General features: G+C 40.9%; 1 long non-coding RNA gene across 1 annotated transcript in view; it reads right to left on the minus strand.

The window, feature by feature from the left end:
• The window catches only part of LOC111221438, a 92,855-nt gene extending 75,246 nt beyond the window's left edge, over window positions 1-17,609 (minus strand). Inside the window, exon 1 of the long non-coding RNA XR_002665091.1 lies at window positions 17,533-17,609. This is a non-coding gene — a long non-coding RNA (uncharacterized LOC111221438). The remainder of the gene's footprint in view (window positions 1-17,532) is intronic.
• Window positions 17,610-17,917: the final 308 nt, after the last annotated feature.

The raw sequence follows: 17,917 nt of genomic DNA on the forward strand, positions 1-17,917 counted from the left end.
GAGAGAGGGAAGGGAGTGGGCAGAGAGAGTGAAATGGGAACAAAGGAGGAATAAAGCACTAGCATTAAAAGAGACAGAGGCTGACCTCAGAGCAGCCTGGCATTAGCTGGCTCAGAGGAGAGCATGGACTGAACGAATCAAAACTTCCCACTTCATGTGCATCATGGTAAGGACACATGTAAATATCCAAACATATGTATGTACAGGATATCTCTTTCTCTGCCCTTCGCTCACACACATCCACGCATGCAGGCATGCACGCAGGCAGGCAGGCAGGCAGGCAGGCAGGCACGCACGCACGCACGCACGCACGCACACACACACACACACACACACACACACACTAGACTTTGCCTTTCCATCAACAGACGGTGAACAGTTCACCATCTTGCTCTCCCATCTCTTTCTATTTTCTGCTTAACAAAACCGGTCGTTCTGTCAGTGCTGCAGATTAACTGAAGAACAGCTTCCTCCTGAAGTCAATTTTACCGAAGTAGCGTCAAAATAGCCAGGCTATTTCTGCCCTCTCAGTGTGTGTGTGTGTGTGTGTGTGTGTGTGCGCATGCGTGTGTGTGTGCGTGCATCCGTATGTGTGAATGCAGTGACCATGTGTAGCAATTTCCACTGTCAAGACAAGCTAGACAGTCACCTACTGCATAGTACCACACCTCCATCTCCATATCATTCTTCATCCGTGGAGCACTTCATTACTTTTCTTCATCTATTACTTGTCTTCTTCATCCACAAGTATCATTTATATTTCCTCATTTCATCTCCTCTCTTCTCCTCATCGGAGCACCAGTCCCATTTCCACTGACAGCAGTGGAGGCAATTAGGTCAGCATTTGGCCTATTTAAAGCATGAGGAACCCGGGACCTAGATTTGCTCTGTCACTCAAGACCATTGAAGATGTCAATAAATCACACATAAGCGACATGTATGAAAAGCTTTGGAAACATAAGCATCAAAACATGTCTAATCTGAGGAGGTGTGTCACAAAGCCTACTTTCTGTTGGACTTTCGAAGAGGTCGAGTGAGGTTTTGCATCAAATATGCATGGGCTCATGTGGCCGGCTAACAGCCACGAACAACTGCAAAGTGTACTGCCGTTGTGAAGGTCGACCTTCTCTTACAGCATCTTTGACACACTCAGTGAGTGTCCAGATGGCTCAGCAGACCAAGTCGCACGTATTTACTTGCAGTATCACGTTGCGTGAATTCTGCTGATGACCTTGGTCACACGACATGACCTGTGAGATGTTGAATAAGTAAGTGGATTGACTGAAGCGGTAAGCCTAGCAGTCTGAAAGAGCTGATTACCACTCGGGTCATTGATCTTCAAACAGTAGAGTGACCTAATATTTCTAGACTGTCCAAAGCATTACAATATCAAGCCCTGCCAGATTCATTTATACACAAGCAGCTGCTGTATTTGCACATTTATAACACTGCTTTATAAACACACTATAATGTAGTTTTAATCAGATATACAGACATTTAACGCACTATTTATCGACACTTATAATATCTGCTATGAAGACACATTCTATATTATTACATGTTTTACTACAGTCATTCACTATTTTTTCACTCAAAATGGAATCAGTTATTCATGGCATGGACTGAATAAGATGTTGGAAACTTTCCTTTGAGATTCTGCTCCATGGTGACATGACTGCATCACATCATTTCTGCTGATTTGTCTGCTGCACATTCATGCTGCCAATTTCCTTTTCTACAACATCCTAAAGGTGTTCTGTTGGATTCGGATCTGGTAACTGGGGGAAGTCACTGAAGTTCACTTGATTCATTGTAATGTTCATGAAAGCAGTTTGAGACAATGTTTGCTTTGTGATCAAAATAAAAATCTTCCACTTTATTAATGATATTAAAATGGATTAAAATTCCACTGCACCACATTGTACCTGCATGCCTCAGTGAGTGATACACTCACTTTGGGGACTTAATGTGATGAATTTATTGATTGTTGCTGTTGGGCACTCACAATAATGCTCCGCTTGTAAGCAGTCAGGCCACAAAGTTATACTTTATTTCTACATTATACAATTAATTTTTCTATAGTATTACAGCATTAACTTGCACCGACTGAGTGGATTCTGTAGGACAAGAAACATGGAAATCACTGGCATAGAGCTCACTTCAGGACAGGCACCTGTCACAACAGAAGGAGGATACAGTTCTGTCAGTAAAACAGCCTTAAGGCAACAATAATCGTCTTGTTACAGGCAGTAGCTACTATCTTGCGATAGTGCTCCACTTAGCAAGCACAGGTGCTACAAGTGTTATCTGGAGAAAATGTTTCTCTTTGCTATTTTATCTGTCAACAAACCACAAACATCAACAACAACAACAGTTATTTTTCTTATTTATTCTCTTCCTTTTCAATAGTTTCAGTGCTCACTGTGTACAGTAACAATTCTCATGGGGGCTTCTTGATCTTTACAGAAGCATTGAGTGTGACCTCCATTACTTCCAGTGTCGCTCACCTGGGGCCCTACAGACCAGCACAACACAAGTCCCCCTACAGTGCTTTGTCACTGTGAGTCACACCTCAAACTAACACTTTTACTTGCTTCCTGATGGTTTTTAGCCAGTCAAACAGTCAGTTTGTCTGTGTTATATTTTTTGGGCTTTTTATTATAGAGAGACAGGAAATGGGGAGGCAGAGAGAGGGGGAATGACATGCAGCAAAGGCCGTCCGATGCGGGGACTGCAGCGAGGACTGTAGCCTCTACACATGGGGTGCCTGCTTAGACCACTACGCCACACGACACCCCTTGTCTGTCATTTTAGGTGACGGAAATCCATCCAATAGCTGTTGAGATATTTCAATGAAATTTGGTACAAGCATCCATGTCGCCCTTAGGATGAATTTCCCCCTTAATTTTCATCTTGCACCATCATTAGCTAAGACAAACTTAAAATTTTTCCAATACTTTGGTTTATCACCAGATAACTGGAAAACCAATCACATCCACATCAGCCTCAGCTGTACTTTGTGCTAATTAACAAATGTTAGCACACACTAAACTAAGCTAGTGTACATGGTAAACATCAGCATGTTAACATTGTCATTGTGAGCATGTTAGCATGCTGGCATTTAGTTCAAAGCACAGTTGTGCTTAAATACAGCTTCAAAGAGCAACTAGCATAGCTAAAGACTTAGTCTTGTTGAGAGGAAAGGGAGACAAAACACTCACCACTGAGACATAAAACTGACACAAAAAGTCAAATCAATGTATACACACACAACACACATGCCCCCCCCCCCAAGGCAAGGACCTCAGTCAGTTCGAGCTGTTATTCCCGCTAAGTGCTGTAGTGCATTCAGTGTTGCTCTCCCTCTGAAATCAATTGATTTGTCACACTAGTGATTTAGCATCATTCCCTCAACCAATTTCTCACTCTTTTTTTTTTGTTAGTCTGTCACAGTCAGCTAACAATGTTAGGCACCATTGAAGAGACAAGAGGGCATGACTGCCGGCTAGACAGACAAGAGACCACCAGCCACACACCAATACGCTCACATGCACACGTACCGCATCATTGTATTATTCCTGTCCCATTTTAAATGTATTCACATGTGAATTGAGCATGGTGGCAGCCATGAGTGAAACGCAGAATGATTCAGCGTAAGCCCAGTCATTTATAAAGATTACAGTCCTTTGCCCCGAAAGCCATTTGTCTGTTATTTCATTGCATAAACCAATGCTCATGTTCAAACATGATTTCATTATAATCTGCTCTGTAATGGCATTAACATATATGGGCCAGATTCAAGCTGGCTGTATGCAGCTGGTATGCCGGCAAAGCCCACACATACAATGAGCACAGAGAAAAATAACAGGTCCTGGGCACTTATGGAAGTTACATGATTCATATGATAGTAACAAAGAATGCCCTGACATGACTAACAGTGTTGGAAATGTCTCGCAGTCACATGTAGAAAGAATGACTACATTTTTATTGAGGTGATTCATTCATTTTAAACGGGCCTCGGTATCACACTGATCAATGGAGCCCATTTAAAATCACAGTCACCAGAGTGCATTGTTATTGTTGCCATAAAACATAAAGCATAGATCATGCAGCACTTTAAAGGTTAATGATATGCTCAGTAGTAATACCCTCTTCTCCTGCATATATAATATGCTATTTAGTGTGCGGCACATTGCATTTCAGCACATTTAATGGAATAGATTTCTCAAAAGGAGAGGATTTGGCTTCATTTTAGCTCATTGTCATATTTTGCATTAATTCTGTTTTTACAAAGGTGATCTCACGACAATTCTGATTGCAGCTACCCAAAGAAGAAAAAAAGATAAAAAATCAGAAACAAAAACAGGGGTAAAGGTTAACATCTGAAAAAAGTGGCAATAAAAAGTATGCACACAACTGGCACCTTTTTACTACATTTACTTGCTGCTGATACAGGGGTCAATACATTCTGTCAAATGTGGCAACTTGAATATATTTTACCCCGACTATAAAAAATTAATTATCCAGAAAACAACAGTGTGGTTGTAGGCACTGTGTGTGAAAGAGAAGATGTGTCTTTCAATGCATTTTGTTCAATGTGTGCATAGTGATGTGCACACATAAATAGTCAGTGATATAGATTAATTCTGAGTGTTGGAAAGCTGAGATAAATCCTCATTGTATGATGTTTACTGGAAGAGTCAGAGAAATCATATACCAGCTGTACTTGTCTATAAAAGGTTCTCACCGTTTATAGCGCGGCGGTTCTTTTCAGTACCTGCTTGTACCTTCTGTGATTCATGATAAAAGTGTAATAATCTCCACCACCTCCATGCGTTATTTGGAGCATCAACTCTAATAAAGTCATTCTGAGACCAAACAGACAAGATCCTCATTTTTGTAATGCTATTGAAGGGAGAAAAAACTACCAAGTAAAGGGCATGACTTTCTCAATCTTTGTCAGTTAGCGTTGTGGCCAAGTGCTCATTATTGTGGAGAATGCTGTTACATGAATCATTTTCTCTCCTGCTAAAGTGCAGAATGCAGCAGGCAGGATAACTCTAGCATCTGGCTAGTTATCCATTTTTAGAATTCACTGTAAGGTTTGGCTGGTCTCACTGACACTATTTATCCTCCAGGTATATGTCTGGCCTCTTACACTGTTGTGACAGATAGGCCACAGCAACAGCACCATAGCATTAAACTCATGAACTCAGAGTTTCTACAAATTGTGTTTATATGCAGTGTATTCATGAATGGGTGCTCTTTTACCCTCTGTGTAAGCCTTTGTTTTCACAGTGTTTAATATATTGTTGTATCAAAGCCTCAATTACAGTATGTATACCTAAATTCTACAGACTACACAGAACAAACCACATTTATGCTGTTTAATTGATCCAATATAACAAATGATAATCTATACATTGTATGTTATTATCACAACAAAAAATAGCAAGTAGAGCCAATAGTAATGATCAAGACAAAGATGGCTCAGATCGAGGAAGCGTTTTATTTCCCTCGACAGAAATCTGAAAATATTGTCTTGAGATCTTTTATCCTCATTGCTCACATCTGTCATTGGTGCAGTAAAAAGCTGGTGTAATATGGTAAGTGCTCTAGTGCCAACTGGGCTTATTCCTCCCTTCACAACTTCTCAAATGCACTGACAAGTTGTCAGTGACTCAGCCAGACGAGAGTGAGCGAGGAAGGTTAGCATGAATTAGCTCTCCAGTGCTATACTACTGTGAGGCTGCAAAAAAGTGCATGATTTAATTAGCTGCTCTCTCCTCAGATAAGGCAAGGTCACTTCAGGCCATTCAATCAAGACCAGCTTCTAAGTTGACTTGTATAGATAACCTTGTTCATATATTATGACTGGATAAGCAGTCAGTGATGCAAAGCTAAGGTTACTAACTAAGAGTTGAGCTTTTAATGGATGTTTGGATGGCTGTTAGGGTTATTAAGAAAGTACATTCATGATTTGAGCGTTCATTAAATCGCTAATAATATTTATTTATAAAGTAAGCACTTTATATATGAAGAGCATTTTAAGAACGCCACACCAGAAAGAATGATATTAAAAGTCCTATTCTATTTTTTAAAGGTGCTATTTGTAGGTTTTCTCTATTGCTACATAGCCAGCGTTAGCAATAACATCTGTTTATTTACCAATCTTGCCAAGAGCTGCAGAAATCATTTCATTTACAAGACAACTCTGATCACTAATTCTTCAGGGCAGACTGGACGCTGCAATTACGCTATCAGAAAGTGATGAGACAAATCCACCGGGCCAGGGCTAGCTGGTTAGCATGCTAACTTCAGAAGAAGAAAAGAGATTATAGAAATAAAGGCAAAACAAGAAGGTTGGTTTCCAATGCTGGAGACAGCAACTTAAAGGAGTGAAATTTGATGCTGAACCCGCAACGTTTCTTCTAATCTGGTAAGTAAACAGCTGTTAATGCTAACGTTGGCAATGTAGCAATAGCAAAACTTACAAACAGTTCCTTTAAAAATGGGAATGTATGCTACTTTGCAGGCTGGTTAGAGAGGGGCACGTGATTTTCTGTTGCGCAAAAAGGTCATTAGGACTCATAATCTGGGCACCATGAATGTTTCCGCAAAATCTAATGGCAATCCATCCAAATTTGGTGGAGATATTTCAGTCTGAACCAAAGTGGTAGGCCGACCAATAGACCAACATTGCCATCCATACAAGAAATCATACCACTGTCCTTGCTAGCCTACATTCTGCTATTGTTTTAACTGTCAATTACAAAGTAATACATTAATAATGTGTAATGTGGTAAGTTAAATCCTGCTGACTAGCAAGCTGACACACACAAACACACACAAAATATATTCATGCCATGCAGTATACAGTAATATGTCCACTGCTACACAGTTGAAGCTTATGATGAACCTTGCTTTACTGACTTTTGGGGATTTTGCAGATGAAACAAGTGAACACAAACTTAAAGGGGAATCAGCTTCTAATATCAAGGGAACAGCACTTTGATTGGCAGGCACAGAAAAGTCACTATATAAAGAAGAAAATCCAACAAAGCCTTGATTGACACTGACAGAGAACAATGCACGAGACGATGAGAGACCTGACATCAGTTGTACAGGGGAAACAAGCCGTTTTTGTACTTACAGATCAAAGGCAATTCCCCAATATGTACATTTACAAATACACCACATTAAGTACATGTCTATGTCCACTGAGCTTTATCACTCATCATTGCTCATTTGTTTTTTTCTGGAGCTGGCATCTGGCAGTTTCCCTGTCTATTTATCTCCACTATCCTCGCTTTCCCCCTCTCCTGCTTCCCTCTGTCTCATGTGATATCCTTTATGAGTCACCTGCAGGTCTGTGCTGCCGAGGACTCCAGTAATTACTCAGAAACAACTCATATCGAAAGGCATGGCAGGTTTATTTATATTTCAAACACAGGGCATATCAAAGTGCTTCACAAATGCAAAGAAGAATTCAAAAACCTAAACAGACTAGAAGAAGACAGAGAGATAAATTAGCATAAAAACAATAAATAAAGAAGAAAAGCATAAGGTAAACATTCTAAAAATAAAACAGTGGACATAAAAGCTGTAAGACCTAATTGAAAAGTATTTACAGGGAATGTCTCCCTTTTTGCTCAAACTATGTGTGCTGCACAAACTAATCAAAACCCAAATAAAGATCCACGTCTGACGAAGCGCATGCCATATTCATGTGGCATCTAGTACGTTATGTCTTGGTGCCAGCTCAATCAGCATCATTTCAGGCAATTAGTGAGGGAAACCAAACTCTCTCTGCATTCATTTTGCAGCCTGTTCAGTGCCATTAATTTATGCCACACTGTTATTTCTCCTGAGGTGAATGCTGAATTTGTTAATATAAAATTAGTGTCAAAAATCTGCCCTCTGTAACAGCGGAATTATGCATCATGGTTTACGTGGACATTTCATATAAAACTACACTCCTGGTTTACCACTTGCTAATACTGAAGGTACACAATATGTCTTAGGTATTCTCAACACCAATCACCAGTCAGGAACTGATGAAATCACAATGGACAAGCAGAAACCGTCGCCTACAACTAAAACCTCAACATAAAATACAAGGAAAGAGAGACAAATGAAGTGTTCAGTAAACAGTAAAAAAAAAAAGGAATCATCCATTGCCTTGGACAGATGAGAGCACTCAGACATGATAAAGTAGCTGAGGCATGATACGTGCAGCTCGTGGAATCTGCTTAAGAGCCACAGTGTACTTATTAAATTGGATCAGTGCCTTTATTTAACTGCAGATTCTTAGATCGTCAGTGAATGTTAACACATGATTTTGTTCTTAGTTATTCAATCTTTTGTCTATACCAAATTAATTTTGGTGGAGTACGGCTTGTGGCTTCCAGCTGTAACAGATACGCAGTAACACTGTAACTAAAGAGTTATTGCATCATATTTGTTTTAATATAGTGTAGACACTGTATCGCTATTTCTGGTGACATGGCAAGACACACACACACAGACACACACAAACACACACACACGCACAATGTGAAAGAGAGCGATGGAGAGGGCAAGTGGTTATTTCTGTGGGAACTGTGGGAGCAATAGGAGAACCATAAAAGTCTTTTAAAGCATTTAACCAATCACTGGGGAGTGTTGAAGTCAAGCCGCGATTAATCTGAGCAAAGACCAGAATTTTCTTACTAGTGTTTGTGTAGGCCAGGGGCTGTGTATGTGTATGTTTGTATATTGAAAAGTTAAATATCGGATTGAATGTTTTCAGCTTGATTTTGCTAATTGCAAATTACAGATCAAAGTTATGCTATACTTTAAAAAAAAAAAAAACTTACTGAAATGAAAACATAACATCTGTCCTTTCTTAGCTCACGTACATCCTTCAGCTACACTTTAACTTCCTGAGAAATCTACATTTTTAGTGGGGTACTATGAGGAGACTATAAACATACACCTGGTTCATTCTCTCAATATGCAGGTGTACATATTGAACTTGACAACACAACACCTTCCACAATACTCTTATACTCTAAAAACAGCAGGCCACTGATGGAATACTGTGAGTGAGCGCAACGAGAGAGGAAACATGAACTCAACTCAAAAGGCTTGCACCTTTCATGCAAACATGCAGTCCAAAGAGCTTCACAGAGCAAAATGAAACAGCACAGACAAGAGCGGCAAAATAAAAACAACAAAATTGCAACGATAAAACAATAAGATGTTAAAAATAAATAAAAGTCAGTGAAATAAATACAAGGTATGAAAACCAGGCGCCTTAGATAAAAGCCAGGCTAAAGAGAGAAGTCCTGAGGTTTCTTTTAAAAATGTCGACAGAGGTGGACAACACACTCATGGTGAATTGGAAGCCTTTTTCCACCCACCTTTTGCAATTTTCGAGAAAAGATTTTGTTCATCTTGACTAAGATCTATCTGAGAGTGTGTGAAACTGTTCTTACACTTTGATTCTTTGGCTAGCTGCTGTAATAAACTGTGAAAATTCAAAACTAAATGTTAGAAGCTGACAATGTGCAATTTATCAGTCAGACAAGTTCTCTACTTGCACTGTACAGGCAACGCAGATGACATTATTATGCAGTGTTCACAGACAGTATCTAAGTGAGTCCATTCATCTCAACACAATGTGTGTAGGTGTGTGTGTGTGTGTGTGTGTGTGTGTGTGTGTGTGTGTGTGTGTGTGTGTGTGTGTGTGTGTGTGTGTGTGTGTGAAAGAGAGAGGGAGAGATGTTTACCGGGGCATTGTGAATACATTTAACGAGTAAATTGAACACAGAGGTGGGCCTCCTCTCAGCTTGTTCCTATGTCCTCTAATTTCATTTTTCCACCCTGGCTCTCCGGTGGGGGCCTTGCATCTCAATGAGGCTACGTCCGGCTGGGAAGTGGCCTTGCTTCCAATAAAGAACAATTCTCTCATGCTACTCCGAGAGGGGAAGGGGGGGGGCAAACATTATCAGGGAAGTGTGTGTGAGATGTTGGTGTTCCTAAGCTAACTGTCTCCTGGCTGAAGACATGAGCGTGGTACTGATCTTTTTACCTCACTCTCGGCAAGAACAACAAATAAGCTTATTTCCCAGAATGTAAAAATATTGTTTTAATAAACTTCACTTTCGTGCAGCTAATTACTTTGTATTACTTTCAAATAATTTAATTATTTATCTCAAAAATATAAAATGTATCTTGACGCATGCAAAGCATCTGCATATATAGTATGTCGACATGAATTAGGTTAATTTCCACATTAAGGCAGATCATCTTATCTTTATTAATTGGCACAACTAAACTCATAAATCCTAAAGTGAACTGAGTTTCTTTTAACATTTCTAAATACATTGGTAGGTGATCTGGTGAAGATGAACATCAGGCTATGTCAGAATTACTGGAGGTAACTACAAGAGAGCCACCACCCAGTCCTCCACAGTCTCTGCTGTGGTCCTGAAAGGGACCTTTTCACTCTGCTGGGTTTCCAGTTCTCTGCTCACACTGTTATCATTGAGCAGCTGATAGCTTGACCTCTCCTCACCGAGACACATCTTTTGACTGCGGCCATTTTCTCACCATTATGTTTAGCAATGGGCCTGTGCCTGCCAGAGACAGGGGGCTAGTTGCTGAGGCTATCATTCATACCAGAGAGGAGGAAAGGATTAAGGCCACTGAGAAAGAGCAGGAGAGAAGGGGGTCTGCATCTTAATGCAGGCCTGAGTGTGGAACAGCCTTGTTAGTAGGTGGCTCGGTGGAGAGGCCGGGTGGGTTGGTGGTGGGAGGCAGGATTGGGAGGAGGGGGGGGCAGATGCAGAAAAAATTAAGAAAAAAAGGATAAGAAAGACAGAAGAGATAAACGAATGTATGCACAGTACAAAAAAGAATATCATGTACAGTGCAAAGGAGACCAGCTCTTTGAAATACTGTGTAAACATTAGATGACGTTATTTAATTCATAACACTGATGTATTGTTCCATTTAATTTCACTGTCCCAGTTTCTATTTCCAAATGATGTTTAAAAGCCTTTAATATGAGAGTTGGAGCAAAAATGATCACATGGTTTGCAGAAATAAATCTGCATTACCATTTATTTGTCTTCCATTTCGTCTACTTTGGAAAACTATCTGTCTAAAAGTCATTAGTCCGAAAAACACTAATGATTCAGACAATTCTGTCTTTGAAAATATATTTTTTTGTGTAGTATAGAGGCAGACAAAATGAGGAGCGAGAGGTGGGCTACACCATGCATTAAATGTGCACAGTCAGACTTGAACCAAGGATGTTGTGGTTCTCTTGTGGTGTGTGCTGTAATATTTTGGTTATTGGGGTACCCCAGGAATGAGTTGGTTTTTTTTGTTGTTGTTGTTTATTCATGTCTGCTAAACCATATATAGCCAAGCTCAGTAGTTTAAGCAAATGCGTCACACTAAAGGTAAAAGGTAAAAACATAAAGTTGCAAAAGTAGCAGAGTTTCTCCAATCTTCCAGCCAAGGAAAGCTAAGACAGTACAAGTCTTGCATGGCCAAACCTATCTCCACAGAGATTTGCCAGCGCTGCAGCTATCATCATTCTGCTATTTCTTTGGCTTGGTTGCATTTCTTTAAACCAATCACAATCGCCTTGGGCGGTGCTGAGCCTAGGATGCAATGAAGAAGGGGAGGGAGTTTTTTTCAGTTTTTTTAGTCATTAAAATGGCTAAGCCCCAGCAAAGACAACACCACAAGAAACAGCAAAGATGTGTGTCACCTGTGTGATTATGAAATCCAAATCTCCATCAAAACTTATCATCTTCAGCATGTAGGTTGCTAGCTCGAAGGTTGTTGTTGTTTCCAGTAGCGAAGGGGATTTTGGAAATGGTAACAGGCAGGGGAAGCAGAAAGGGAGGAGAATGCCGCCTGAAATAGGCACCCAATGTCAGGCTTATATCCACAGCCTACATCTGGTGAGTCAGACTCAGGCAGTACAAACTACAGTGTTTCACCAGTGACAGAGATGTGCCTGGATAGATGAGTTGGGTTTTTAATAAAGTCTTTCTTCAACATTTAGCTGAGGGGACTGAAGGGAAATCATTTCACTCAGACGGAGAAAAACAATTCTTACGACACTTCAAAGGACCTCTGCATTACAGTCAGTCATTATTCACAGCTTATACAGACACACACAAAGCAGCACTTGCTCTCTCACACACAAATATACAATATATACATGAAGACACAGAAATCCGTCGTCACAGCATTTCACACTCCATTGGCATCCTTCAGGCGTACCTCTGACATTTTGCTAGGTTACAGCCAGGTAATCACCGCAAAGAAGATCCCAGATCCTGTCTCAGCCAAAACAGCTGAAAAGGAAAAGGCCTCCTGAATATCACTGAAAACGGCAAAATCCCCGCTGCAGCACACAGGAAGTGAAACTTGTTACGTTGTTCTGGGTATTTGGTCTGTTGATCGCTTTAAGCGCCGTCAGATGGATGGCACTTGTTTCCACAAATAGTGTAAGCACCTGACACACACAGCATAATCACTTTTCCATTCGTTGAGTCTGGATGTATGCTTCCATACAGTTACAGTGCCAAGAAGAGAATCAACTGAGATGTAGCAAGCAGATGTCTCCTGGTGCAGTGACTGACTGAACACCAGACATTCCTCTAAGCCGCTAAGGTAGGCTATCAAATACAAAAATCAAGACACGCACATGCACGCACACGCACACGCACATGCACACACACACACAAAAATATGCTTTTGTGCTGTAGCTGGCATTGAAAATGAAATGAAAACCTGAGAATTATTAATTTCTCTCAGGCGTACCCTTGTTGACCTTAGGTGGGTGTTTTTGCACAACTTTATGTGATCATTAGCAAAGCTTTGAAAGTGCATAATTATCCTTGGGGTTCCGCAGAGTTTAAGCTTTGCAGAACAGAAAATATGCAGGCCCACTGTGTGAAGAATTTTCTGTGGATGCTTATTTGGATGCATGACGTGCATTTTAAATAGGCAGGAGATAAACATTTGGCAAATCAGTATGCAAACTTTGCACATTGTGCCTCTTGACATGTCTGACCAGTACTCTCTCACATGGTGCCGATTAACATTAGTGCACTGTGCTATTCAAACTAAATATCATCATGTCGACAATTCAGACTAGAGTTCACTGCAAATGCTTATGCCAAGTGGCCATAAAGGGCACAGTCTTGCTGTAAGTAAGAGTGGGTAAGGATGTGTTTAGCTTTGACACCAGAGGCTCAGGTTAGCTTGCAGTCTCATACCAGCAGTTAAATGTCAATACTGTGATTATCAGTACCTAACTTAAAGTGTTTTGGATGCCTAAACCTAACGATTCTAATGAATGGGAAAGCAGTGACAGTGAACCATTCAAAAATATCACTAGTAATCCAGACGTTTGCAGAATCTTTCATTTTGACAAGTGGGTTGTGATAATTCCCTACGTTCTTGACTTGTAGGTGCAAAAACACATTCTTTTTGCACTGTTAATGAGTGCTTCCCAGTGTCACACCAACCATAGTAGCACGTCATGTTGTGTGCAGAATTACAACAGCCTCGGTGGTAAAGCTCCCCCTTGCCAGCCTGAACCTCTGCCAACCCTAGTATCCCAGCACAGACCAGCTAGCATGGCTATTAGCTGCAGGGCAGGTGAAAAGACGGTTTGGCACCCATTCCTCAGCCTGCAGCCTCTGGGGAAGTGAGACGTAAGGTTTAATTAGAGTGGATATTCTCAGGTTTTGGACAAGTCTAGGAGGCTTTAACTGATGTCAAAAGTGTCTTATGTCATGTCAGCGATACGCACACTACACTGCTTTGATTTCGGGAGGAAAAGTGGGAGGTAGAGAGAGAGAGAGAGAGAGAGAGAGAGAGAGAGAGAGAGAGAGAGAGAGAGAGAGAGAGGTGCATGACCTCTTTCCAAGTGTTTGGTTTTAAGCAAAGACAGAAGACAGAATCAGCAAGTTTCATGACAAGTGAAATGTGAATGACGTAAGAGCGAGTGGGGAAAAAGTGAGCAAAACAAAGAGGAAGGAGTCCGGCACTGACACTAACATTTTCTATAGTCACACATCGTTTTGTGACTGTTGGTGTCATATTCAGTAATCAGCAGATGGGTGAGAATTGTGCCAAGACAGTAATTTGAATGACATACATTGCTTTCATTCCGTTCAATTATCTTTCATGGCAATCACTGCAGTTTCTTAAACAAATTACTGATGGTGATTTTGAGCCTTTGCTTAGCATAATCCAGTTTACTGACAGTATTCTTGTTGATTTCCTTGCATCTCAATTATCTTATGATAAGAAATGTTTACTTATTGTCTAACATCCCACAGGCATTTCTATAACTGAAAATCACTCCTTGGCAAACAGGTGATTGTTTGAAATTCTCACAGTGTCAATTATTCAGTTTTGATAAAGCTGATTATACCTGCCAACTGCTAGGGAAGGTAAATAAACAAATGTGATGTTTTTTTTTTGTGCTCTCACATCAAAACAGATGCACACCCTTCTTCCATAACAACACGTAACAATATTGTAAATAGATCTGATGCTGTGATCAATTTCAAAAACGCTTTCCTGAGAACAAGTACGAAAGGACACAGTAATATGAAAGATTTGGTTCCTTCTGCAGGCACAATTTCCTACTGGGGGGGAATAACGGCATCTTATCTCTCTAGTGAGGCCATTTAAATATAGACTTCTGCTACTTTATCTGTTTCTGTAGCTTCACAGTCTGTTGATACATGATCATAGACTTCCTTTTATGTTTTCATCCTTGAACTTAAAGCGACAGTGACATCAAAATTCTTGTCTTTAACCTTTCGTATAAGACATCAACATTGTAACTCATGCTTTCTGCAGTAACATTAAAGCATCCAGTTAAATATTAATTATTACTGTTACCCACACACTCCAAGTAGTCACAACAGCCCGGCGAACTTTCTGCAGAAACACAACCAGGAAAGGATTTTTCCCATTTCCCCATATTGCCTTCATCTCTCCATTGATGCAATATGGTGTAATCTAGCCCCCCCTGACTGAGCAGTGGAATACACACCTCCGACTCTGCAGATATTTAATACAGGACTGCGCTATACATTATAAATGGCCCTTTGCAATATACGTAGCCACTGCGCAAACAGAGAAAATAGAAATGACCTGCCCTTGAAATTCCGCTGGGGTTTGGAAGTTCTATTTCTTTCTGTCCATACAATATGAGAAACAAAATACAGGCATTCATTACACACTGAAATAAACAGATAACCTTCTTCTAAGTTTAGAGAGGTTGTAACGTACAGGAGGCAACAACAACTCAAGAAGTGCAGAGTGTTGACAAACGAACCAAAGCAAATAGACACAAAAAAATCAAATTGCGACACAAGAGGATGCATATGAGAGTTAAGTGCAAAGATCACAGGTTTTTATCAAATAATACCCAACATGGCTGTAGGCTGGTATGCTGCTTTGAGTGTGTGCGTGTGCGTGTGCGTGCATGTGTGACAAGCAGAGAGGGCAGAGTGCTGCTGAGAGTGATGAGATGCGATGAGACACAGTTTGAGTGAGTGCATACTAGCAGGAGGGAGAGAGAGGTAGAGTGTGTGACAGTGCATAAGAGAGCTTTTTTTTGCAGTTGAAGCAAATTGAGGCCACTAACGCAGCAGTTAGGCTGCTTTTCAGGTCACTCAAAAAGCTGTGCTAAAAGGGTAGCTAGACCTAAATCCATTGTTAATTTGATGGAATGAAAGACACTGCAACCTACTAAAGGATCCAAGCATGTTGTAGTACATCAAGTGACTACAACTTGTCTCATGTCATCCATACAGTGGGGCAGCACTCGAGTTAATTTGATTAAACGGTTGGGAAAAATACTATTGATTTATCTTGACTGTTAGCCCTGGCTGAGCACCGCAGGATCTGGAAATACAGCTTCCTGTAAAGTGCCAAACAGAGAGAGCCAAATTCTTCTGATTATTCATGACATTCAGTTTACAGTTTGCCATCGTGTTTGGTCAACATTTTTGCAGACATCTCCTCATATACTCAGTATTGTGAGCTGGCCCCGCTCAACCATGCTGTGGGAAAGTGACTGCTGAGTGGACAGAGCTGGATGGGTGATTCATTGGAGTTTGTGGAGTAATTGACCTTGTAAATACAGGACTGGGAGTCTGAGCTAAATCATCATCTCTGGAAGCAGGCTAAATGTTAGGATGCTCCAGTGAGCACTTGACAGCCATTTCCCTTTTTTTTTAATCACTCGAAAGACCCCCAAATTTATCATTGTTTATAGAAAACTAACTTTCCATTTCGTCATAAAACAGATGCCAGTTTTGCTTGTCTCAATTCTCTGTGTAACAAACAGTGAAAATAACAAACCCTACTTCATTCATGATTGTGAAGAGTGTCTGGTCTGGAGTGTTTTTACCCAATGAAATGATGCCTCTTCATGTTTACCAGTGAACAGAGACATAACAAGTCTTTCTCAGGGCCACCTGACATTGTGGTGGAGCGCAAGCTCCTATTTCTCAAATCTGCAGACATTACTTTGATAGGCAATGTTTAGCATACTGCATAGCTGTAAAATACAATAAACTATAAGGACAGCTTCTTATTATTAAACAAATTACAGCTTCCTCATGAAAAGAACTATATACACTAAAAAGAAAGACCCTAACCATATAGGAAAATTTAGGAAAATCATTAATACACTGTCTCCACTGTGTCGGTGACAATGTGACAGTAAATAGGGAACTCCGGACACCATATCATCATTCAAAATGCCAATAGGAAAAGTGCTTTTTAAAGATTTTTCATTATGGTACAGTAGCTTTCAAACTCATATTAACTCCTACTTCCTCATCCTATCTTTAATTTACCTTTACATGCAGGAAACTAATCCTGTAGTCTGTGATTAGCATGTCATTAACCAAATCTGACAAGCCTCAAATGTCAGCCGGCCAGTAGCCTACCACCCTACCACCCAAGACTCCAAACCTCCATTACGCATTTCTTTACCTGTCAAAATGATACTGCTGAGAAAACCGCGGAGGAGGAGCTGCATCATTTCAGACACACACCACAACATCACACAGACAGATCGCCCACTGTTGTTTTGTTCATCCACATAGACACCGGCAGACCCACGTCCTACGAGAGTGCCTGAGAAATGTTCAAGACATAGCCTATAGCTTGTATTATCTTTAAAACCTGCAAAGGCGCAGCGTAAACACTGAGTCCAAAAGAGCGTTTGAATCAGCATGAGTCACCTCCCCACCCACTTTGGACGAAATGTTCACTCCTGTCTGACAGATTTTTAGTTAATATGTAAAACAGACATAGCTGCATACAGAGGGCGATGTGCAGGCTGCGAGACACAAACGTCAACCAGCAATTCAACAGTTTTGGTCTCTGTAGAGCCTCTGTGTGTGTGTGTGTGTGTGTGTGTGTGTGTGTGTGTGTGTGTGTGTGTGTGTGTGTGTGTGTGTGTGTGTGTGTGTGTTTTCTTACCTTGGGGTGAGCACGCCTCCTGAAAATTGGAGAGGACGACTTGGAGGATTTATCCCTGTTTTGTCCGTAACTTCCCGAGCAGGGCATCTGTTTTTGAAGACGTGTTGATAGAGTAGGAGAAGAAGAAGAAGAAGAAGAAGGCGAAGTAGAAGAAGACACTAGCAAGCGTCGCTGTGATGAGCAGCAGCGGCGGCGTTTCCCGGTATTTGTCCTTTGACGCCTTATTCGTCCGGTGAGTTTGTGTGTCTCCGGCGGAGGGGGAAGAAGCAAAACCCCCGGTCCACGCTGGTCTCCATTACCGAGCTCTGTGTTCACCTCTTCGTTTAGAGACGACAGACAGATACATGAGCAGGCAGACGGACGGAGAGGCAGACGGGTAGGTAGG

This window comes from Seriola dumerili, unplaced genomic scaffold, assembly GCF_002260705.1.
Source record: "Seriola dumerili isolate Sdu_G_001 unplaced genomic scaffold, Sdu_1.0 BDQW01000088.1, whole genome shotgun sequence".
NCBI lineage: Eukaryota > Metazoa > Chordata > Actinopteri > Carangiformes > Carangidae > Seriola > Seriola dumerili.